Below are 24,195 nucleotides of genomic sequence, written 5' to 3' on the forward strand. Positions count from 1 at the left end.
GCTTTTTAGGGCTACCTTACCCGTCCTCCCCTACCTGCACCAAAACGCCAACAAGATCCGCTTGGTTCGCCCCGAGACGCTGCTGTGGCCCGAGGCGCAACCAGGCAGGCGAGCGTGGCTGCGACTCGGGCCCTGGGCACAGGCGCCTGGCCCGTGTCCGGCTCCGGCCGAGACCCACCCAGCCTGGGGCCCGAGGCGCGCTGCCCGCCACACCACCCCACTCCCAGTGGAGCCCAAGTGGCCAGTAACTGCCTGGCCCGCTGCCCGCCGTGAACAGAAAGGCATTTTCAAACGCGTCCACTCCACCGCACGGCTCCAACTTCACCCCGGCCGCTGCGGGCACCAGTCCTCGACAGAACTCACCTTCCCCGAGCAGGGGCAGCAGCAGAAGCAGCAACCTCAGCCCCACGGCGCTGGCCGTCGCCTTCGCCATCGCCGATGCACGCTGCGGCTGCGGCGAGAGGGACGCTTCCTTGGGCTGGGGGGCTCAGCAGCGGGGTGCGGCGCTCAGCACCGCCCGTCCTGGAGCGGAGGACGCAGTGAACACTGCGGGCACCGAGCGTCGGGGCGCGGGCTCCAGGGCACTCTCCGCAGCTGTGCTCGGGGCTCGGAGCACATGACTGAGGAGGGGAGGGCGCGGGCTGCGCACGAGGCGAGAGCAGGGGCGGGGCGGGGCAGTGAGGGCGGCGTGGTGGGGGGGGGGCGGAGTGGCGGGGGGGGGGGGCCAGGGTGCGGAAGTAAAGGCGGGGCGCCGGGTACCTCCCCAGGCGATCCCTGGTGCGCTTACCCCAGGGCGAGGGTTAGTAGACCAGAGCCGGACGCGGGGTGCAGGCCGGGCGGGGCACGAGTAGGGGCGAGGTGCGGGGTCCGGGTACCGGCCTGGCAGCCGCAGCCCCAAGCCGTGCACCTCCGCACGCACAGTCACTCTTCCTCAGCCTGTGCGCCCTCTCGCTGTCTCTGCGCTTCGACCTTCCCTGCCGCCCAGAGAGGGCAGGGAAACCAGGCGGGGATGCGGATTCTGGGCGGACTGGCTGGGAGTGAGCCGGAAGGGACCTGCAGACCAGGCAGGTGCCCCGCCTCCAGGCTCCGGGCACGGGCGCATCCTCCGCCATTTCGCGGAGGGGGGAGGTGCGGTGGGTGCGCGGCCTCTCTGGCGGCCGAAGGTGGGAGGAGGGGAAGAGCCCCCGCGAGGGACCCTGAGCCGGCGCCTTCTGTGCACTCCAGGGGTGCGCCTGGTGAGTGGCTTCTGTAGTCCCTCTGGGGGTGTCCTAGCGTTAGTTTGTGAACCCCTCTTTAGGACTGGTCCAGCCAATGAAAACAGGGATCTGACCGGGCACACCTTTCAAAGAGACCTGGAGCCAGCGTTAACGGAATGCTTGGAGGGTAATACCCTTTCCCCCCCACCACACATTAGAGTTCTTAGGATGTGGGGCTGACAGGGTAGCAGAGCAAGTAACAAGAAGGAACTGGAGCCCAAAAGAATTTAATTTTTGCACCAAGAAATGATGCCTATAAACACATCTGATACTAAAGAGGGAAGACTCTGGGTCCCTAACATGGGAGGTCCTGGGGTGAGGGGGGAGGTGAGTACTAGGCTCCTGTGGGAAAAGTCCACTGTTCTCCTCCCACCTCCCAGCTGCCTTTTGAGGTCTGGCCCCCACCAGGGCACAGAGGAATGGGATGCACATGGGAGCTTGGGGTGGGAGGATCCCAGGTCCCTAGGCCTGAGGTGCCCCTATTTCAGGGTATTTTCTTCCTGCTGTGCACAGAGCTGCGCCCTCCTGCCTGGCTGAGCTCAGAGCTGAGTAAGAGCTGTGCACATCACTGCAGATATGAAGTCAAAGTGAAGTCACTCGCCATGAGGAGGAGGAGCTGCTGAGACAGGCTGGCTGGGGGCTCTGCCCCCTGAGATGTCCAAGCCAGCCTGTTGGCAGAAGGCCAGGGCACAGTGCTATCAGCTCAGGAGAGCCACCCTGCGGCCACCAGACCTTATGTTGCCTGCCTCACCCTCCCAGGGCTTCAGGCTCTTGGACATCTGGGGCTGGAGTTGGCTGTGGGGGATTCCCCTGGGTGTGGGCGAGCTACCTCTGGTGCTAATAGTAACCACCAAGGCTGAGCTGCTCAGGCCTGTGCACAGCGAAGGGACCTGAGTTAGGAAGGGAGATCCCAAGAGAGACTTCTTTGTTACACACAGACTTCTGTGACAGGAGGATGCAGAATGAAGGGGGGTGGCCTGGTGCATTCTTTCCAACTGGCCCCACCCTTGTGGAACTGCCCCAGCCAAGCCTTGGCTGACACTGGTCAGGCCGGATGTCCAGTCGTGCTCTGGGTGACCACCTCAAGGGCCCATTGGACACTGTGCTCCTGCCTGATCCCCTCAGGCCCTTCCACTCCTTCCCCACCACCACCCTTGGGGGTCTTGAGAGGACATCTAAGACTATGGTGGGGGTATTGCCTTCTTCTTAGAAAAAAGTCCAGGGAGCCTCCTATGTGTAGTTTTATCCCCGTCTGTGTATGTACACATGTATGCATGAGCATATACCTGTGTCATGTGCAGGACACGGATGTACACTCGCCCCCATGTGTATGCCCAGAGACCTGACCAGATAATCATCTAGGAGAGGGCAGAGGTGAAGCGTTGGGCTTTCTGGCCTTGGGTCCTGCATATCTATGAGACCCCCATGAGTCCCAGACAAGGCCCATCTCCACCAGGAGGCCTGACATCAACTCTTTGCCCCAGTCACCCTTCCATGGGCCACCCCAATGGAGTTGTTTTTCTCCTCTGAATTTCTGGCCCCACCTTGCTCTTTTCCCTTCCTTCCTCTGTTCTTCCTTTTCCTCCCTTGCCTGCTTCCCTCCCTCTTCTCTGGAAGAATCTCTTCTCCATTCCTCCCCACAGCACAAGAACCAGGCTAGCTGCATCACTGGGGCCTTGGGGTCTTCATCATGTACTAGAACATGGGAGTAATAATACAGTAACTACCTGGCAGTGCTGTGAGGCTGAACCCAAATGAAGCTTTGACAGAATCAGCACTGTTTCTGGTTGTCTAGAAAATGAGCTTTTTTTTTTTTTTTGGCTCTTCTTCCAGGGGTCCTCTAAAGTCCAAGGTGCTGTCTGGATGTTAGGCTGGGGGCAGTGACCTGGTGTGAAGGTTGCAGGTAGGCTCTGAGTTGTATCAAAGCCATCTCTCTCTGGTCTGTGTGACCTCAGCATGTTTGCAACATCTCTGGGCCTCAGGAAAGCAGAGCTCTCTCCCTTTAGGTGCCTGAGGACAGGTGAATCCGAGGCAATGGGCAGGAGCTGTCCTTGTTATCACTGGTTCCCGTCAGCTGTGGAAGCTGAGCTGAGGCAAGAGTGGTCGGTGGACCTAGCTCAGGTAGCACAGAACACAGGTGACCCCTAAAACGGGCTGTCTGCTGCCCCAGCTCTGGCTTCCCACCTGCACAGGTAACAAGTCACACCTGCATGGGGCTGGCAGCCAATGATACCAGCCTGCAGGAGCCAATGCCTGTCTCCAGCCCTCCCCACAGGACCTACAGCTTTCTCAGTGGAAGGAGAGAGAGCCCTAGAACCCCAGAGTCCTCTTTGCCACCGCAGCACTTATCTGAGCATGTAATTACACATTCGGGAGTGGTGGGTTGATTTCTGCTCATACCTCACCCAGGCTTTGGGGGCTTTGCTCACATCAAGTCCCCAGCCCAAGGGTACCACTGGCTGGAGACCACTGGAACCTAATGGGGCCTCAGGCCTGGCAGTGCCTGCCTCTTGCCTCAAGGACACCAAAGAGAAGGACTGACCTAGCTTACAAGCAAGCCATAGCAGTAACAGGGAGCTCGAATTGGCCAGTCCAACAGGTATGACCTGAATGCTCTTTAGAAAAAACATCTCCCAGGGCAGTTTCATAATCTGCCTTGTAATGCAGATTTAGACAAGTTTTTACGAATGCACTTTTTAAAATAGGTCTTAATGGATCCTTTGCAGTAGTTACAGCCCATTGTGTAAATGCAAACAGAAGGTTTTTTGAAAACATGTATTATTGATCAGAAAGGCAGCAGCAATTAGAAGCCAGTATGTCATGTCATTCAATACACACTTCCTATACAGTCCTGCTTGTGCTCATTCATAACTTTCTGACAAATTATCCTGTCACTGGGAAGCCTTTTCTTTTCCCTTTTGCTTCTAGAAGCAAAGGCGAACCTCTCCATCAGTTATTAGCTAGAGGTGAATGAAAAATTAAGCTTACCTTTACCATCACAAAACCTATTTATGAATTCTCCAGTTTCCAGACTGAAATGACAAAGCCTTCAGGTAAGATGGATGATGCCTCTCGATTTGTTCTGTGGCCCACAGTGGAAAAACAAAACAAAACTGGTGACAGGTAGCATATGCTACCTGTCATGTTCAGGTGGGCAGAATCACAAAGCCAGGGAGGTCTGCCTTGTGGCAGGGTTGCTTAGCCAGGGTCTACAAGGAGGGGCCTTGAATGTCCCTCCCTGGTCATGTAACCTAAAATGATCAACAAGCATGAAGTTGAGCCTTGTTTTTGCTCAAAAATTCACATCCGAGTCTGTATTTCACCTGATCTGCACATTTACCATTTACTCTTCTTGAAAAGTTCATCTATTTAATAAATACTTGCTGGGCACTATTTTCCCAGCACCCTTTTCAAACTACAGTGAGCTAAGCCAAGACCCTTCCTTTGGGGTGCTTCTCAAGGACAATCACCAACACATAAGGTACAGACACACAGAGCATTCACAAGTGACCCCAGATGGGGAGGGGCATGGGGCAGGGTGTCTGTCAGGGCGGATGTCCCGGGGAGTTGACTTTGGGCAAAGAAGACAGAGCTCTGGGGATGGTGCTGCCCACAGGGAGTGGGGGAAGTGACAGGGTGGGCCTTGGGGTTTCCTCTGTTGCCCCAGCAGGGATAAGGGGTCTTTGTCTCCCCATGAAGCACCTCCTTGGCAGCCTCACCTCACCCCTCTAGAAGGTGCAGTTCTGGTCTCTGAGAGGGTTACAGCCTGCAGGATTGGCAGAGTGAATGCTCTGACCCAGGCAATCTTTAGGAGTGGAAAATGTCTGCTGTGTTCTTGGTGTGCTGACAAATAGGAAGTCCATTGACTTAATGTCCTGTAATGGCTTCTGAGGCCTCCTTGCCCAGGATGGGGTGGGTGCAGCTCCAGGCACGGTGTGCTGCTTCTACATCCATCTCAGGCCTGCGGGTGCTGAGGCAGTGTGTGTGTGGGGGTGCCGCCATCCCTGGAAAGGAGGGGGAGGGGGGCTGGCCACCTGCCTGTGGGAGGGCATAACCTGTGTGGCTCCCCCAGCCACCTGTGCTTACAGACAAGCCCGCGAGCAGCAGGGCACTGACTGACCCCCGTTCTCCCCACCCCAATCCAGGAAGTGCTCCTAAAGACCTTGTTCAGTGATGGCAGCAGCCCCAGGTGGCCAGGGGAGGTGGGGAGTGCTGTCTCGGGTAGATCTAGGGTGCCACCATTGCTTCCTCTCTAACACCTCCCTAAAGGTGGCTATCTGAACCTAGGTGCATGGTTGGGAGGTAGCTCCCAGCTCTGCTGTAGACACCTCACCCAGCCCAGGTGGGCACCCCTCAGCACCCCTGTTTGCTGAGAAGCTGGCCAGCCTGGCCTTCATCCCCAGTGCTGTCCACAGAATGTTCTGTGATGGTGGTAACTTCCTCCTCTGTTCCATCCAATGTGAGGGCCACTAGCCAAGTGTGGCTGTGGAGCACTTGAGATATGGATGGTGCGACTCAGGAACTGAATTTACAATAATGTAAAATTAAGTAGTCATACATGGCTATGTACTTATTGGGCATTGATGCTCTAAGAAACACCTTCCCGGCTTTACCCTGGGGCTCCTGGGGGGCTGGGCAGGCTCCTAGCCCAAACCTCCCCCGCTGTGGGGAGAGCAGAGAAACCAGAGCCTGCTGAGTCCCAGTGGGCTGTCTGATCCAGCAGCTTCCACTCTGTTTCCTGGTGGATTGAAAGTGCCAGAGCCCCCACCCCCACCCTCAACAGCAGCAGTCTTGCTGGGGTTCCCCCTGGGCACACTCTCTCTCGTCCTGGGGAATCTTCTGTTCCCCTGCAGACCCAGCACCAAGCCTGACCACGTCTACTGAAACCCCTGCCTCCTGTAGGCAGAGTGGGCGTTGGAGGGCCCTGTTCTCAGGGGCCTCTTTGGAAAGGGGCTGATGAGCTCATGCATGTTAATATGTTGTGATGAAGGGCTGTCAGGGGACTCTGTGCAGCAGCCTGAGACCCAAGGGCTTGCTTGCTGGGGCTGGGAGCTCAGCATCTAGCCCCTCTCCAGGGCCTACCTCCCTCTGCTCCCGAGCCACCCTGCCTCCAATGGTCTCAGACTCCCTACGTGTTCTGTGGCCACTGACCTCCACTGGCTGTTCCTTCTGTCTTCCTGCCTGCCTCTGGCCCCCTCTGTTGTTCAACTCTTAATTGTCACTCAGAAGTCTGGGCTCCAAGATACCACTCTCCCTAGCCAATACTCAGATGCTCCATCTAAACAATTTGAAGGGAACCCAGTATGCTTCCTGGGTTTCCCTGGTGGCTCAGTGGTAAAGAATCTGCCTGCGTTGCAGCAGTCGCAGGAGACGTGGGTTTGATCCCTGGGTTGGGAAGATCTTTGGAGGAGGATATGGCAACCCACCCCAGCAACCTTGCCTGGAGAATCTCACAGACAGAGCAGACTGGCAGGCTACAGTCCATGGGGTCGCAAAGAGTTGTACCCGACTGAAGCAACTGAGCACACACACACACACACACACGCAGTGTGCTTCCTGTTTTGTTTTTGTTTTTGTTGTTGTTTTGGCCATGCCCTGCAGCATGTGCGAGCTTAGTTCCCCAACTAGGGATCAAACCCATATCCCCTACATCGGGAGCATGGAGTCTTAACCACTGCACAGCCAGGGAAGTCCTGCTTCCTGGTTTAACTGTGCTGGATTTATCTCCCGGCCCTCTCCATGGGGACATGATGAGGACTCAGGGTGCTAGTTGGATGACCTGCTGTGAGGAATGGCCCTGGAAGCTAAGAAGACAGCCTGGGCAGAGGCACAAGGTGCATTCAGGAGGCAGGAGGTAGGGCAGGGCCATCTGCTGTGACAGCATCAGTCCTTACCGGTGCACACTCACACCCCTCTGCCCCCAACTCCCTCTGGGCTGCCTCCTTGGTGTGAACAGAAGCCTGTTGAGTCTGTAAACATCAGTGGAAAGGGTGACAGGAGCAGGGCTGGAGCCGGAAGACAATTCACAGGGAGGGAACAGGAGGCCCCAAATAAATCATTCAGGGCCTGACATTTGGAGCATTTGAGTTTGAGACCAAACACAGATGCCCTTTAGATAAATACATTCTTGAGACGTGTTCCACAGGAGAAGTTTATGACTTGAATAGGTTTTTAGTGTCAGATGAGCATCAGGAAGTGTTTTGTTGAGAGACCTTCTCTTAAAAGCTCAGAATCCTTCTCCTCCCTCTGACCCTTTAAACAGAAGGATACAGGGATCCTCAACAAGGGGAGCTTCTCTTTCTCCAGGTTCCCTGGGGATTGGCCCTGGGCTGGGATTGCTCAACTGAGGAAGGTTCTGGAAGGTTCTGAAGACCTCAGTGCTCCAGGCCAGCAGGGTTGGGGGTGAGGGTCTCTCAGGAAGCTGATTTAGAAGCATAGAAGCACCCTCCTCACTCAGAGCAGCTCTCCCACTCCCCACCCCCAATTCCTCTCTCCACAGAGGTCCACAGGAATGAGAAGGGCTCTGTGTGGAGATCGTGGGTCCCCCTCAAGCCTACAGAGGTTGGCAATTTTCTGTGGGTTGGAAACTTTACAAAGTTCCCCCACGCTGAAGCCCAGGAATACGAAGGAGCTGGGCTCACTGCAGGCCCTACGCCAGAGAAAGGAGACATGAGGAGAAGGTCAGATGCAATCATGTCTGGAAGCTTCTCCCTTCTGGCTTAGAGACAGGCCCCTACCTGCCCATCCCGGGCTCTGTCCCAGGACCTCCAGGGAGCCCTGCGGCTGCTCTCTGCCCAGCTCCAGCCCGGACACCAAGTAGCCACTGGTGGGGCTGCTTCTACTACCCTGTGTGTGCTGCTCAGCCCTTGCCCTGCCCCCCAAGACAGGGGCTGCATTGTGAGGGGTGGATGCAGTTGCAACCTCTGCGAATTGTAACCTGTCCTTGAATGAGGCTACCATGGAAGAACTCACCACAGATTGTCTGTGCTGTGACTCAGCCACACAGGGAGGCCCCCTGGCTGAGCCAGGCAGAACTTGGGCTTGTCTTTCCACCACACGTGGGTGTGGGTGGGCTGGGGGCACACAGGAAGGCCTAGGACCTGGCTCACGGAAACCACATGGATGGAACTGAAAGGAAGCCCATGTGAACTTTGTGGGCACAGCAGTCCACCTCCTAGTACAGCTGTGAGATGAGCACTCAGGTGGTGGGGGATGGGAGAGAAGGGACCACTGTGTCTGTGCTGTTCTCCACACAGGACATCTCCCGGGGGCAGGAGAAAGGTTCTAATCAATCAATACACCAAGACTCCACACTGATTTCAGGGAGGGCCCCTCGTTTCCCTTAGGTGACTTCTGAGGACACCCGGAACCACATTTTCAACCACTCCTATAACTGAGAAACTGCTGTAACTGAGAAACTGAACCTCGGCTTTTCCACGTCTGTGGATAATTCTGCCCTCCCACTCCGCCCCTCCATCTCCCACCCCCTAGCAATGGCCCTCAGAGGCCTGTCTCAGACCCTCTCTTTGCCCCAGATCCCTGGGGTCTCGTGGAAAGCTGATTCAGAAGCTTAGAAGCATCCTCCTCACTCACAGCAACTCTCCTTCCCCTCCCCAACCCCCCCCCCCTCCTACCCACAGGAACCTGATGGCTGGTCTACAAGATGTATTTATCTAAATGGCCAGATCACTCCCTGTCCTAGTCATTTCATCCATGGCTGTGTCAGGCAATGAATGAACAGGGAGACTGATGCAGAGAGGCCGGGACTGAGCAGGCACCTGGGTGCCTGCTCTCCTCCCTACCCCCGCCCCGGGGCCCCGAGCTTACCTCCTTCGCTCCTGGGACTTGCCCAGACCCTCATCAGGAGTCCACCTCAGGGATGGAAGAGAAGAGTTTGGATGAAGCACCTATGATCTTCTAAAGCTTCGCTCCTGCCTCATAATTGTTTCCTTACAGGATCCAGACGCTTGGATACAGCTGATTCTCTAACACCATTCACAACCTTTTTTTGTTTTCTTCACGGTTGTCTTGGAAGCAGCTGCCCACAAATGCAAGCAGCCTTCGTCTTTGGGGGCTCCTGCGACCTTGCCTATGGTGGGGGGCAGGAGGGAGTGACCTCTGTTTTATTTCCCAGGTGGATACCCAGGCTGCAGAGGGGCTTTGCCTGGTTACCCATTTGTATCTGTAATTTATCAGCAATCTCAAAATCCTAAAGGTTGAATTATGCATGTCTGACCCCTGGAAGAAAAGCTGAGTGAGGTTTCCCTGGGAGGCAAAGCTCTGAGGCCTGAATCATCTCTCCTAGAAGAGGAGGCCGGCCTTGAGTGAGCACAGTGGGAATGGCTCATGGCTGTGGAGAACCTACATGGGGGCAGCCCTGGACTGGAGCTTCTAACTCATTCAGGGTCACAACACCCGCCTGGGTGGGAGCAGTGCCCCATTTTCCAGGCAGATTGCTGAGGTGCAAACCCAGCTGTTCCTTCTCTGGGCTTCTTGCCCTCACTTCACTGTTGGTTTCCAAATTCTAGTGCAAGGCTGGTCAAACACACTGTGAGCCTGCCCCCCAGGTTCTAACTCTGGGTGTGGGGGTAGGGTGACACATTGTCCTCGGGACTAGATCCCTGGGGCTGCTGATGCCGCTGGTACCCGGCCCACTGGGTGGGGATCAGCTGCCCAGAGCATGGTGCAATGGGAGAGACACAGGTGAGGATCTCAAAATGGAAGGTGCCTGCTTCACTCTGCTGCTCGCACGCCCTGTTCCCAGTGAGCCTCCCCTCCTCTGTGTCTCCTCCCTTTCTGCAGCCTCCATCTGCCCCTGGCTGATGCCCATGGCCCTGGCTTTGCTGGGAGCCCACCCAGAACTCACCTTCTCTGCTCCTCTTCAGGGACCCACCTGTGTTTGCAGACAGCTGTCTCCTCCTAACACCCGTTTTTTTCAGCTGGGTCCCTCATGGGAGACTCAGACCCGACTGAGTCCACTGGGTGATCCAGCACACTCACTGTGCAGGTAAAGGGTGGTCATCTCTTTGTTTTGGCTGGATTCTACTGCCATCCAACTCTTGCATGGGGTGGAGCTTCAGAGAGTCTCCAGCAAACATGATTCTCTCATCTGCAAAGCAAGTGGGCTGTCACCATCACCCAGAACATGCCTGCTCCATTCCTCTGCAGGGACACACCTGTATTTGCAGACAGCTTTCTTCCCCTAACACCCATGTCTTCAACTGGGTCCTCAGAGCAAGACGGTTATTGCCATCATCCTGATGACCACGTGTTTGGCTCTCGGGGACCTGGTCTCTGCCAAGCCATGGTCCCTTGACAGAGGCTAATTCAGGTCCTGTGCATGGCCAAGGGGGACTGGGGAAAAAGAGGAAAGAGAGGATGCCAGGGGACTCTGCCCCTTAGTCAGAGGCTCACAGGCCCCTCCAGACAGCGCATATACATGGCAGTGGTGGTGCTGGCAGCAGTGACTCTGGCTGGCCTGTGCATTGTTATTTCCAAAGACCGAGTCTTTGAAGCAAAGGAATTTTCATTCCTTTTACATTAATGAAAAAACTTGCAACCAGAGGAAGCACCCCACTAAATGACTGATGCTCCACAAGATACGCACTGTTCAGAAATGTCTCCTAGTCAATGAAGAAGTCAGTGGAATAAATAGTCAGTGGAATAAAAAGTAATCTGGCTACTCTAGGAATTAATATAAAAATATCAGATGCAGGATTTATAAGGGATGCCACCTCCAGCTAACCCTCCCTGGGTTAAATACCCCAAGGATGATGATTTACATCCTGTGCTGCAGGGCTCTGCCAGCATAATCGATAGGGGTGAGAAATGGGGCCACCCGGCCATGCTTGCCTGCAGGGCTGGGGAGGGGAACTGAGGGGGCACAGGGCAGCCCTGCAGGCTGCTAGGAGCAACAACCCACTTGAGCTGTCTGTCCTTTCTTCCCCTTCCTCTGCCTCACTGGTGAGCTCCAGACCCGTGGCCCATGTGTTTCTGGAAGCCTGGGCCATGGTCCCACTGGTCCTCACCCCTATGCCCAGCTCCTCCAGGCCTACAGGAGGCGGCCTAGGGAGAGGAGGGCAGGGCAGGCTGAGCCAGGTGCTGCCAAGACCAGAGCAGTGGGACCCGCACCCCAACCCTGGAAGCCTGGGCAAACCTCCTGACAGTAAGCAATCACACAGCCATCTTTGCTCTGCAAGAATTACTGTCCCCAAGTCTTGGTTTAGGGTGAAACTTGCCTAAGCAACTATTTATTCCCACTGTCCCAGACTTAGGATCTGCTGTTGGATTTAAGCCCTTGTTGGGCATTCCTGGGGTGCTTCCCTGAGGGAGCTCCAGGCTGGGGCTCGTGCCCGGAAACAGATGGGCCTCACTGCAGCTACAGGGCTGGCTTCCCTGCTGTGCTAGGTGAGATGTGCATCATCCCCACTCCTCCATGGTGAGGGCTATGCCTGCTCAGTTTTGCCCCAGTGTGCACCAGCCACACTTGGCGGGGGCTGGGCAGTGGGTTGGACCAGCCGGTGTCAGGGCCAGCCAGGCTGCCCCTGGGGGGTGGAGCGGGGGGCAGAGGAATATCCTGTCATCTGGCCCTTGATGTTGAGGCCCCGGAAGAGGCGAAAGCAAGGAAGACAAAGTGTTTACTTACTCCTCAGCCCCTCCCTGCCAAGCCTCCCATGGTCCCTCAGCCACACTCTCTACTCTGGAGTTGCAGCAGCTGTTGGGGGAAGGGGCACCAGCCTCTCATCATGCACTGCCCAGCCCTCTGCTCTAGCATTAAGCCTAGTCATTGCCCTTCAGGAGTGTCATCTTCTTCTCTGACCATCCAGCCCTCAAGGGAAATTCCTGTAGGGCTGGCAGTGAGGAAAGTCTGCGGGAAAGAGAAACTAGGGTTCCTTGTTCTTGATCCCACAAGAACCTGGCCCTTCCCCGGGAGGCCTACTGGTGTCTCCTTAGCGCATCCACCCTGAGCAGCCTGGCTGAGTGCCCCGGTGTCCGCCACACTTCTGTTCACACCCACACTGAGTGGGCCCAGCACAGGCCTCCATGCCTCATGTGAACTAAAGCCAGGGACAAGTGACCCTGAGCAATCTCAGGGACAGAAAGGCCCAAAGGGACCACTCGGTCTAAGCCTTATCACAGAAAGACTGAGGTTCCACTGAGACTGGCCAAGGCCACAGGGTAAAGCTGGCCTCCTGGCCTGAGGGCAGTGCCCTCTGCCCTCTGCCTGCCAAATCACCCTGATGCTGGTCTAGGCTACTGTGCAGTCATCCTCAGTCCTACTAAAGGGAGAAACATAAACTCAAATACAATTTTCATTGTATCAGGAGTTGAATGGTGTCCCCCCAGATCCATATATTAGAGTCCTGACTCTGTTAGCTTAGAATGTGATCTGATTCAGAAACAGGGTCTTTACAGATGTAATCAGGTTAAAATGAGGTCACTGGGGTGGGCCCCAATCCAATATCACTGGTGTCCTTATAAAAAGAAGGAATTTGGACAGAGTCAGGCCCAGAGGGAAGGTGAGGTGAAGAGACATAAGCTGAGGAGAGAGCCCGTCGAAAGATCCTCCCATCACAGCCCTCAAAGGAACCAGCCATGATTTCAGACTTCCGACTCCAGAACCGTGAGATAATAACAAGCCATGCAGTCACCGGAAACTGATGCAGACTGGAAAGAAGGTCCTGGTAATGAACATAGAGCACTATTAATTTTACTTTTTTTGGGGGGGTGCTTTTGGTGTTTCAGATTTTGCTGTTGTTTAGTCACTAGTCGTGTCTGACCCTTTGTGACCCCATGGACAGTAGCTTGCAGGCTGTTCTGTCCATGGGATTTTCCAGGCAATCATACCGGAGTGGGTTGCCATTTCCTTCTCCAGTTCCAATTATTTGTATGCTTTTAGTTTTCATTATGAATTCACAAACTGGGGTGTATTTATCAACGGTCAGAGACTCAGGAGAGGATGCTGATGGGGAAGTCTGCTCAGTGCATTCCAGGAGCTGAGGCCCTCCTGGGATGTGGGTTCCCAGGTTGCTGGGATAGAGGGCAGAGAATTGCTGGATATGTGTGTGGGCCACTGAAGTGTGAAATGGATGAGGACACTATAGCCCACATTTCCCGCTGTCTTAGTGATGTTTTCTGTCCACACTGATGGCAGTGACCTTGATCAGGAACCCCATGGTGACCCATACAGGGCACCTCCATCCAGCCAAAGAGATGGAAGCAATGGGCTACTGAGTGCTTGCTTGTCCCTTCACATAAAAACAGGTCAGTGTTGTTCTAGTGAAAAGGACTTTGTGGGCATTACTGCTGTAGGCGTAATCACACAATATGAATTCTAAACAAAATCACAGACCCCCATTTGGTGAAACTTATTCCAGGGAATTTCAGTGTATTGTTTGACACCCTGTTGACTCACACTGCTTAGTGCATTTTTGCTCTCACAGCAGCTCTGTCACTACTGGGTTTCAGTGGAGGCTTAAAAAAAGCAATTTCTCTGCAGGCCACAGCTCTAAGATCACAGGAGGGATTCACAGACCTCACAACCTTTGGGAAAATGACCAAATATCAAAACTAATACCAAACATTTTGCTACCAAGAAGACATTTCCCATTAAACAGAAACCCCCAGGGACTTCCCTGGTTGTCCAGTGGTTACAAATTCACCTTCCAATGTAAGGAGTGTGGGTTTGCTCCCTGGTCGGGGAGTTAAGATTCCCACATGCCTTGAAGCAAAATAAGTAAATAAAACAGAAGCAATGTTGTAAATATGAACTTTCCTGGTGGCTCCAGACAGTAAAGGACTTGCCTGCAGTGCAGGAGACCTGGGTTTGATCCCTGGGTTGGGAAGATCCCCTGTAGAAGGAAACGGCAACCCACCCCAGTATTCTTGCCTGGAGAATTCCATGGACAGAGGAGCCTGGCAGGCTACACCATGGGGTCGCAAAGAGTCAGACACAACTGAGTGATTAACACTTCCACTTTCAATGCTGTAACAAATTCAGTAAAGACTTTTTAAATGGTCCACATCAAAAAATCTTAAAAAAATATAAATAGAAACCACTTCCAGGAATGAGACACTTCCTCTCCCACATATGGCAGACCCTCTGGAGTAGCTCTCACTGACCCAAATGTACTAGAGCTCCCCCAGGACAAGGAACTCTGTGTCCACCCATATTCTCAGTCGGTCATCCACAGAGCAGGTGCTGCATCCCTGGGTCAGAGAAATTCAGGGAAGTCCAAGAGATCATCAAGGGCAGCATTCTCACTGTCTATTACTCAATAACAAGCCATCCCCAAACTGTCTTAAAACAACACCGTTATTTCTTTTGCTCACGAGTCTATAACATGGGCAGTCCTCAGCAGGCATATCTTGTCTCTGCTGCACTCCGCTTAGCTTAGGGTGGCTCACAGCAGGACTGGAATCACATGACTTGTGTCATGTAGAATCACATGGACTTCCTCACATGACTGTGTGTGGTGCTGGTTGCTAGCCCAGACCCTCTGCCTTCACTGGAACTGTCCACCAGGGCACAGACATACAGCCCTGTAGGAGCTGGGCTTCCTTAGAATACGGCGGTCAAAGTCGTATCACCTTCTGTATCCTTGTCTCCAAAGTCCCCCTGCATCCCTCCGTCACATTCTATTTATCATAGCAGTCACAAAGTCCAGCCCAATTTCTAGGAGAGGGGAAACAGAATCCATCTCTGGATGGGGGTGGTGGTGGCAGGATTCTGGAAGAGCCGGCAGGACAGAAATATTGCTGTGGTCATTTGCAGCCTGCGACATCCTGGTCCAGAGGTCACACTGGGGAGTCTGGGTCAAGGGGGCAGGTTCCCAATGTGGTCCACCATCAGGAGTTAGGGACAGAGTCCAAAAATGCCTCCCTACTGCTCCTGAAGTGAGTCTGAGCTAACACTGAACAGGCCACACCTGTGTCCCCTTTGGCTCCGTAGGCCCATCGGCACAAAGACCAGCAATAATCCTCTCTCAAGACTCCTCAGCTTCAGCTGTCTGTAATGCCAGGACTCTCTGATCTATGGAATGAGTCATCAGTGGCATCTCCTTCAGCAAATGACCCATTCAAAGGGAAGATTTGTTATGCCTGGGGCATTTTATGAATGTTGTTGCTTTGTCTGGCAAGCTGTGATTCCATTAGGAAAAACAGCCGGCATGAGATGATGCTGCCAGGGCAGATGCTTGGATCGAGGGCACATGGGGGGGACCGGTGGCCTGTACCATGGCTGCTTCCTCCCACCTACCTGAGGGGGACCCTGGGTGCTCAGCTCCTCCCAGCCAAATCATAGAGTGGAGGTTGCAGGCTCAAGCTTGCACTCTACATTTGTGACACCTGTGTGAGACAAAACAACCCTGAGCTGGGCTCCCCTGGACCCCAACACAAGGGAGGAGCTGGCCAGGCTGCAAAGACAGCTGTCTGCACCCAGCACCCAGGCCCATGCCCTGGTCTTCCACTGCCTGGTATGGGTGAGTGTGCACCACCACCTGAGGCCTGTGCACCTGTTCACAGGTGACACTCACCTGGCAGCGACAGGCAGCAAAGGGCTCAGCTTCAGGAGTGCTGGATGCCAGGGGCACACCCTCTCCTCCTTCCCTTGCTTTCCCCATGAGGCCTAGCACAGTGCTGGGCACACACAGGGTCCTGTGGCCTCCTGCTCATTCTCAGAACAGGTCAAGGAAGACATGGACCTCAGGGTCTCTGAGACGGGGCAGAGTGGGCTGTGGCTGTGATGCTAGGCAGGGCTGCTATGAGGACCCCAGAGGGCTGGGGTGGGTGTGTTCCTACCCCTGGTTGGAGTTCCCTCCAAATTCTGGATCAAACTATTGGATCTGAGACTCAGAAGGGACTGCAGCCATCTCCAAGGTCAATGGAAGAAAAGGGAGCACTTGAGTCCTCAGAAAGTGAGGGTCCTGGGCTCCTTGGAGCCTCTTCCACTCCTGGTCTGACCCCCGCATTTCTCTCCTTGTCACTAATCCCCATGGCCCCTCCCAGAGATTCTGTCCAATTACTGAGCCCTTCCTCAGCTGCAAACCCCCTGTCATCAGTGCAGAAAGGGTTCAAAGTGGTGCCTGCCCCAGGGTGGGGGTGAAACAGAGCAGGGTATGGGCGAGGGCTCTGGGAACTGAGTGTGATAAGGACAATCCACGGACATCTCTCTTCCTCTTCCCAACACTGCCCCCCAAATGTTCCTATTCACCCGGCAAAGCTCGACCTTGGGTGGCCCAGTTTTCTGCCTCCCCCGAGTCCTCGCCTGGCTGGAGGAGGTGAGGGAAGCTGTCTGTGTTCAGGACCCTCTCTCCACAACAGTGGTCTCAGCCACCCTGGTTGCTCGCTCCCTGTCTTCTGTGCCTCCGCAGCCCTCACAGCCACCTCCCTGGGCCTCCAGATCTCTTAGAAGGACCTACTCAGCCTTTTCCAGTCCGTCTGCACCACCCACTCAGTCACAGCTCCTGAGCCTTGTGCATCGTCTTGCTGCAGCTTGAACCCACTTCTCAGGCTTCCTGGATCACTCCCTGTCAGAACATGCTGGAATGCTCCTCATCTTCAAACCCAAACTCCAAGACCTTGTGCCTATCCCTTATTCCTTGGCTCTTTTTCTGGGGGGAGGAGGGGCCTCATTACTCGCAGGATCTTTGTTCTCCAACCAGAGATCGAACCTGTATCTCCTGCAGTAGAAGCATGGAGTTTGAACCACTGGACTGCCAGGGAATTCCCTCGGCTCTCTTGACAGGTGTTATCTTTGTAACCACCTCCTTTTCTGGCCCCTGTGGTCCCTGCAGCCCCCTGCAACCCCTGTGGGCCCCGCCCTGCCCTGACTCTGGCTTTGTCTAAGCCTGAAAGCTGAAGGACCTCCACCCAATGGGCCAGAAGTGACCCTCTGCTGTCCACGTACACTCAGCTCCTGGCAGCACTGGACTGCTCCTCCACCTGCCTGCACACCCGCACCCCCTCCTCCGCCCCCATCCCCAGGCCTCTCCTCACTTGGCTTCCTGGATACACCTCCTCCTCTTCTTCATCTGTGTGCCTTCCTTGTCTCCATTACTAAACATGGATGTGTTCACAAAAGATCCCCAACCTGGGCCGTCAGTTTAGCCCACACTGACTCCTCAGTGACCGCATCCAGACCCAGCTTGAAACCCAGTCCACCCCACCCCCAACACTCTCCTCCATCCCCCATCTATTCCCAGCCTCTCCTCCCCACTAAAGTCCACTCACTAAGCTGCCTGCCCTCCATGGACTCTCTGCATGGCCCCCAGAGGGCATCTCAGGTTTAATGCATCAAAAGTAAACTTTTTTTTTTTTTTTGTGGCTGTGTCATGTGGTTTGCAGGATCTTAGTTCCCCAAACTGGGATTGAACCAGTGACCTCAGCATTGAAAGTATGGTGTCTTAACCACTAGACTACCAGGGAATTCCCAAAAACAAACTCTTAATTTCCACTTTTCCCATCCCCAAATCTTGCTTGTCCTTCACTTATTCCCATCTTAGTAAAAGGGTTCATATTCACTCAGTTTCTCAGGACAAAGACCAAAGAGTTACAAGTGATTCCCTTCTCTCTTTCATACATTGAATCTGACCCAACGGCATGTTCTGCTGGGTCTCCAGAACATACTCAGAATCTCATCCGTCTGCGTTGGTCCAAGCTGCTGTCCTCTCCAGGCTGTCACAGTGGCCTCCTTCTCAGGCTCCCACCATTGTTTCATCCCCTTCCCACAGTCCCAGAGGGGTGCTGGGGAAAAACTCAGCCCGTTGCATGGAGCAGGCAGCTGAGGTCCCAACCCCACCAGGGTGGAATCTCAGCAGCTGCACCAGATCACCTGCCCCTGAGCCTGCATCCTGAAGGGTAAGTAGTCCACAGCCAGCTCAGATGGGTGGCTGTCACCCATCTGATGCTCACCCACCAACCTCTGCTCACCCCACCTCCCTGACCTCAGCCTCCCCCTGCCTCCTCCTCCCCTCCCTCTTCTCCTCCTTCTCACTCCACTTGGGCTTCTCCAGCCTGTTGTAGGTGTGTGCTCAATTGCTCAGTCGTGTCCAACTCTTTGCGACCCCATGGACTGCAGCCCACCAGGCTCCTTTGTTCATGGGGATTCTTCAGGCCAGAATTCTTGAGTTGGTTGCCATTTCCTCCTCCAGGGGCTCGTCGCCTCTTAGGGATAGAGCCCTTGTATCCCTTGTTTCCTGCATTGGCAGACGGAGTCTTTACCACTGAGCCACTTGGGAAGTGCCCCGCCCACCCCACGACTGCTGTTCTTTAAATATAGCAAGCCTGTTGGTACTGGGGACTCTGCACTGGCTGTCCCTTCTATCTGGGAGATGCTTGCCCTTGACCTCTCCTTCACTTTGCCCAGATGTTGGCTCAGATGTTCCTCAGTGGCCATGCTCTAAGAAGCAGTCTCCCATGCTCTCCCTGCTCCACTGGGCTTTCTTTAGAATCCTGTTATGTTTGCATGGTTATATTTGTTGGTGTGCTTTGCACGTGCATGTATGGGTTTACATGAATGTAAGCTTCCAAGAACAGGGAGTTTGCTCTTTTGTGTCCCTAGTGCCTAGAATAATACTTGGAACATAGTAGATGCTCAAATAGCTGTTGATTAACTCAGTAAATGAGATGATGTTGCATCCACATCAGGACATGTGGGTTCCTGGGCCTTCCCAATAGCTGTGTGCTATTCCACAGGTGGACATGCTCAGGTTTAATTATCTGGCCCCTCACTTGAGGACATTTATCATTCTTATTCTTTTGCTACAATAAACAAAGTTTCATTGCACATCTTTGTACACCCATCTTTGCATTTATGTGTGAATATAGTGAAAAATCAACAATTACAGGCTCTGCACTTGCTGGATCAAGGAGTGTGTGCATTTAAAGCTTTGGTAGATAATCCTAAATTGTCACCCAAAAATATTTTTTACCAAATTATGATTTTTGAATTTTTAAAATATTTGAAAATCCATATGTCAAAGAATGAATTAGCCTCACTCCTTTAAAGAGCTCTTGAAACTGAGATCAGGCTCTGCAACTGAGTGTCATTTCACAAGGGTGAGACTGAGTCTCAGGGAGGGCATAGGGACTGTCATTCCTTGGCCATGGCCATGGTAGTCAACACACTCCAGCCCTGGGGTCCCACACCCTAGCCTCTTTCACCCTTACAGAAATCAGCCTTCAGTGCCTGTCACTGGCTGACTTTGGGAAAATTTAAGGACAGTCACTGAGAGTGGAGGGCTGTTATTATTCTGTACTGTCAGGAACTTCCTGAAGCACCAACCCAATAAGGATCTATTCAATGCTGGCTATGTGCTGCAACAGTGTGGACACAGCCTTCAACAACCCAGAAAAGCTTGGCCTTCAAAGAGCTTGCAGGGCATTCAAGGAGACAGATAATGAACAGGAGAGTACGTCAGATGGGAAGGAAGGATATGAGAAAGCCAAACCAGCAGAAACCGTATGACTGCCAGTTTCAGACAGGGCTTCAGGTCTTCACACCTCTGAGTTCTCACACTCTTGTGCAGCTCCCTCCCTCCAAGTTTGAACTGGACCTGGGACTTTCTTTTAATGACTAGGAAAGGCAGAGTGATGGGCTGGCACTACCAAGACTAGGTTACAAATGCCTGTGAGGGGACTTCCCTGGCAGTCCAGTGGCCAAGACTCTGCACTCCCAATGCAAGGGGCTCAGGTTCAATCCCTGATTTTGGAACTAGATCCCACATGCTGCAACTAAAGATTTGGCACAGCCAAATTACTTAATTAAAAAACAAACAAACGTCTGTGAGTCTGTCTCACTGGCACGCCCTCCCTTTCCCCTTGCTCACATTGATGTTTTGAGCAGCACAGGAGGGCCCATGTGCCAGGGACTGAGGGCAGCCTGGGAAGAGACAATTACTGCCCACAGCCTCATAAGACAGCCTTATGCAGACCCAGCCCTGAAAGGACCCCAACCTAGCTTGCCTGAAGTTATGAGAGACCCAGAGGAATAACAAGACCACACCCATATTCCTGACCCATAGAAACTGTAAGATAAACATGCAAATACTGTCTTTAAGCTTCTACGTTTTGGGCTAACTTGTTACTCAGCAATAGCTAACTCACACAAAGGGGAATAGAGAGTGCCAGGGAGGTGATGCAGTTTAAAATAGGATAGGAGGGAAGGAATTATTTGAGAAGACTTGAAGAAGGGGGAGACTGAGCCTTGGGATTCCAGGGGCAGAGTTGGATTTTGGATGGCAGTTACAAGGGTGGCTGGAATAGAGTGAGAGGGGCAAGAGGCAGGGGCAGGAAAAAGATGGATGGAAGGATGTCACGCTAGCATTTTTTTTTTGACCCTGAACTTGGGCAAAGGGGGATTTTAAGACTTTGAGCAAATGCACATTTCAACAGGGTCCAGGTGGGTGATAGGTTTAAGGGAAGGTGGAGGGTAGCAGGGAGATGGCCAGAGGTGTCAGGTCCCCAGTTTACATGAAAGGTGACCATAATAATAGACGTAGGGTGTGAGGGAAGAGTTCCTACATCTAAGGGGTGGGGTGTAGGGGGCAGGTTTGGGGAAACCTGGCGGTTGGGGTTCACAGGCCCAAGATGCCTGTCCGACCTTGAGGCGGAGGGCTGAGCAGGCAGTTGGGTCAGGCAGTGTGTACAGTATTTAAGGCCACAGGACAGGAGTGAGCGTGGGGGTAGGTGAGGAGAGGACCAAGGGGTGGGAGTGAGGCAGGGAGTTTGTAGTCCAGCCAAGGACAGCATGGGACCAAAGTGCTGGGTTACCGAGAGTTGAGGCTGAGCACTGACTTAGCAACTGGGACGGTCAGTGTAGAGTGAGTCCAACAGAGGCCTGTCTGAAGGACGAGGAAGTAAGCATATTTGGATCTGGTGGGAACAGACACAGTGTGTCTGCAGAGGGACACACTCAGGACACAACATCAAGGGAGGGAGTGGGAACCAGGCCCAAGACAGGGAGAGGGCAACAGCCCTGGGAGCTGGTGGGGAGTCAGGGCATCTGGTCCTCGGGAAATTCCAAGGACCCGGGTGCCCCTGCAGTTCATGCCTGCCCCCGGCCCCCAACCTCACTAGCAGACTAGTTACCCTGGGGGTATCAGCAGGGCTGGAGATAAACTGGGCAACTGCCTTCGGAATTTCCTGACCTGGATGAGGTTCAGCCTTTAATCTCATGTTGTATCTATAGCCTTGTCTCATGTGGTTTGTGAGAAGCTGGGGAAAAAAAAGAAAAGGGCTGATAAGCTTCACAGAGGGGAGGAGAGACCAACCCAAGACGTTTTGAGTGAGCTCCAAGGTGCCAGTGAGGGGAAGGACAGAGACTCAGGGGGCATGGGTCTGAGCTGAGGGTGCAGCCAGGGGATGCCGAGTGTGCCAGGCTGCAAGACCAGCCCCGGTCAGACACCCGCTGTGGGGCTGGACTTCCCAAGCCTGTTTCTCCATCAGACAAATGGCGTGCCTGGGAACACCACCTCACAGGCTGTAGAGCAGGAGCAGGAGGTGGGCAGGGAGGGACCTTGTGTCCTTCTGGGAGAGGGACTCAGGTGGCACCAGTGGTGGGGGGTGGGGAGAGTGCCCTGGAAAGTCGAAGTGTTGGTCTGTGTGATGGGTGGGAGGGTGGTGCAAAATCGTATCTGTGAAAGTATAAACCTACCACTGAACTGAGGAAAAATGCCGTCTGAAACAGCATCTGCTTCCCTTCCTCTTTGTCTGGGCCCAAGAGGATTTGCTGCCTCTCAGGGGCCAAGAAAGCAGGTAGGAAGAGCAGGATGCGAGGGCTGGATGTCTTGACAAATTGAATTTTCCTTCTTTTCTGGCCTCCTGGGGGAGATATTGTGTCCTGCATTGATGCAAATGTGTTCAAAGTGCACTTTCCACAGACTCAGAAATAACGAGCTGCCTTTCTGCTGAGGCCTGGGACCATGGCAAGGACCCTTTTGCTGAAGGTGGCCCGTGGCTGGTCACAGAATCTGTGGCTGGCACAGCGGCAGAGTCCAGGTGCCATGATGGGTGAGCCAGGGGAGCCTGCAGAAGGCATGCAGAGAGCAGCAACCCCAGGAAGCATCTAATATACTCCTTTTGCTGTGGGGAACCAGGGCCCAGAGAAGGCACTGAGCTGCCTGGGGCAGGCAGGGAGTCCTGGGCACCTGGCCTGCTTCTCCCTGCCCCACCCTCCAGGCCGTCTCAGACCAGGTTTGCTTCTGGGAAGGAGCAAGGAGCTGTCAGCCAGCAGTTGGTCTTCAGCCAGGAGTTTGGGCTTTGGCCAGGAGTTGGTATTTGTTAAAAGAGATGGAAAAGGTGAAACTGTTATCAAGAGGCAGTATCTGAGGGCTGAGTTCACTGCAGGGTCTCAGGAACTAGATAGCATCAGCCTGGCCTGCTCAGAGGACATGAAGGAAAACTAGGGCAGTCACACATGGGAGTCGCCTACTCTCCAGCTGGCCTGCCCAGTGCTCCTGAGAGCCCGGAAGATGGAAAACAGGTTAACAAGTCCGGGAGGAAATGAGCAGAGATGCCTTTGCTGCCAAGGGCTTGGTTCAGCAACCCGATTGCTTCTGGCTTCCTCACCGGCCTGAGGCTGGTAGTGATGGCCATTTCTGGCAGAAGGATGTCTGGGTTTGAAAGTTGGAAAGGAGTTCTTTGGAAGCCTCGGATCCTGGTCTGCATGGTTCTCAGCTTTGCTGTCTCAAGAAAATGTGGGCTCCCAGGTGGTCCCCATGGCTCAATATTTGCCTCTTGTTTCACAACAGGTGGGCCTCTATTTAGATGGAACCCAAGAGCGGAAGAGGGTTCTGCTGCTGAGAAAACGTTTGGTGAACTTCACTACCCACTCCTGATTCACTGAACATGGTCACGGATATTCCTTTCATGGGATAAAGAAAATAGTGGCAGACTCGGCAAGGTCATTCTTACCTTCCTTTCCCTTATGATCTGCACTAATTGCGGCTGGAAAGCTAATTAAATTCCCAGCCGGTCTTGAACTAAGTGTGGTCAAATAATACAGTTCTAGTAAATGAGATATAATTGGCAGTCAGCTGGGGGGTTCTGGGCAGACTTGTTTTCTTGATTAAAGAGCCATAGGTGGCTGGTATTTCTAATTTTCTCTCCATTTCCCTTTTTCCTGCCTTGCAGGTGGATATGACACCAGGAGTTGTGGCAGTCATGTTGTAACACTGAGGCAGAACACATGAAAAAGAGGCAAAGTCCTTATGGAGACAGGGCTTGACATGGCTGAGCTGTTGAACCTAGGCCAGCAGCTGTCAACTCACAGGCCTCTTGTAATCTGAGGTAAAACCAAGCTTTATTTGTCTAAGCTGTTGTGTTTGGAATTTCTGCAGCTGAAAGCACTGCTGGCTAATGCACACCACTATGACAAAGTATCAGCCAGCATCACAGGTGACAGTGAAACCCTACCTGCATTCCCACTACATTTTGAGATAGGGGTGTGTTCGCTGTAACCACCAAGAATGATAACAATACAAATAACATTTCTGAGTATTCATTACATGCCAACAACTATCCTAAGCAGTTAGCATATTGGCTCATCTGATCTTCCAACAATCCCGTGGGGAACGTTTTACAGGTGTCAAAACTAAGGCACAGAGAGGTTGAGGGAACTTGCTCAAGTTAGTAAGCAGTGAGCCAAGATGTGAATTCAGAAAGTCTGGCTCCAGGATCCATCCTCACAGTCACATGTGATACTCACCCTCTCTCTCTCTACAATTAAGAGTCAGGGGAGACCAGCATAGCCCTGATCGAGGCTTCTTGTCCTGAGCTTCATGGCTGCCTCATTCCTTCCTTTCATGCACTTCTCCGGGGAAGCCAGCTACCTGCTAAAGGAGGGTGGAGAGCCAGGATCAGAGCTGGAGGAACTGCGATCTGAAATGTTTGACAGCCTCGGGCTGGGGCAGCCTTTGGGGCTACTTCACAGACAGCCAAG

General features: G+C 53.6%; 1 long non-coding RNA gene and 1 other non-coding gene across 2 annotated transcripts; one reads left to right on the forward strand and one right to left on the reverse strand.

Moving 5' to 3' along the window:
• The first annotated feature begins 732 nt into the window (after window positions 1-732).
• Window positions 733-24,195, forward strand: LOC122691325. Its single transcript, XR_006340394.1, has 6 exons — window positions 733-799; window positions 1,298-1,383; window positions 3,090-3,159; window positions 23,006-23,157; window positions 23,388-23,543; window positions 24,078-24,195. It is a non-coding gene; the product is annotated as an uncharacterized LOC122691325 (long non-coding RNA).
• TRNAE-UUC lies at window positions 17,609-17,681 on the reverse strand. Its single transcript has one exon. It is a non-coding gene; the product is annotated as a tRNA-Glu (tRNA).

This window comes from Cervus elaphus, unplaced genomic scaffold (genome assembly GCF_910594005.1).
Source record: "Cervus elaphus unplaced genomic scaffold, mCerEla1.1, whole genome shotgun sequence".
Lineage (NCBI taxonomy): Eukaryota > Metazoa > Chordata > Mammalia > Artiodactyla > Cervidae > Cervus > Cervus elaphus.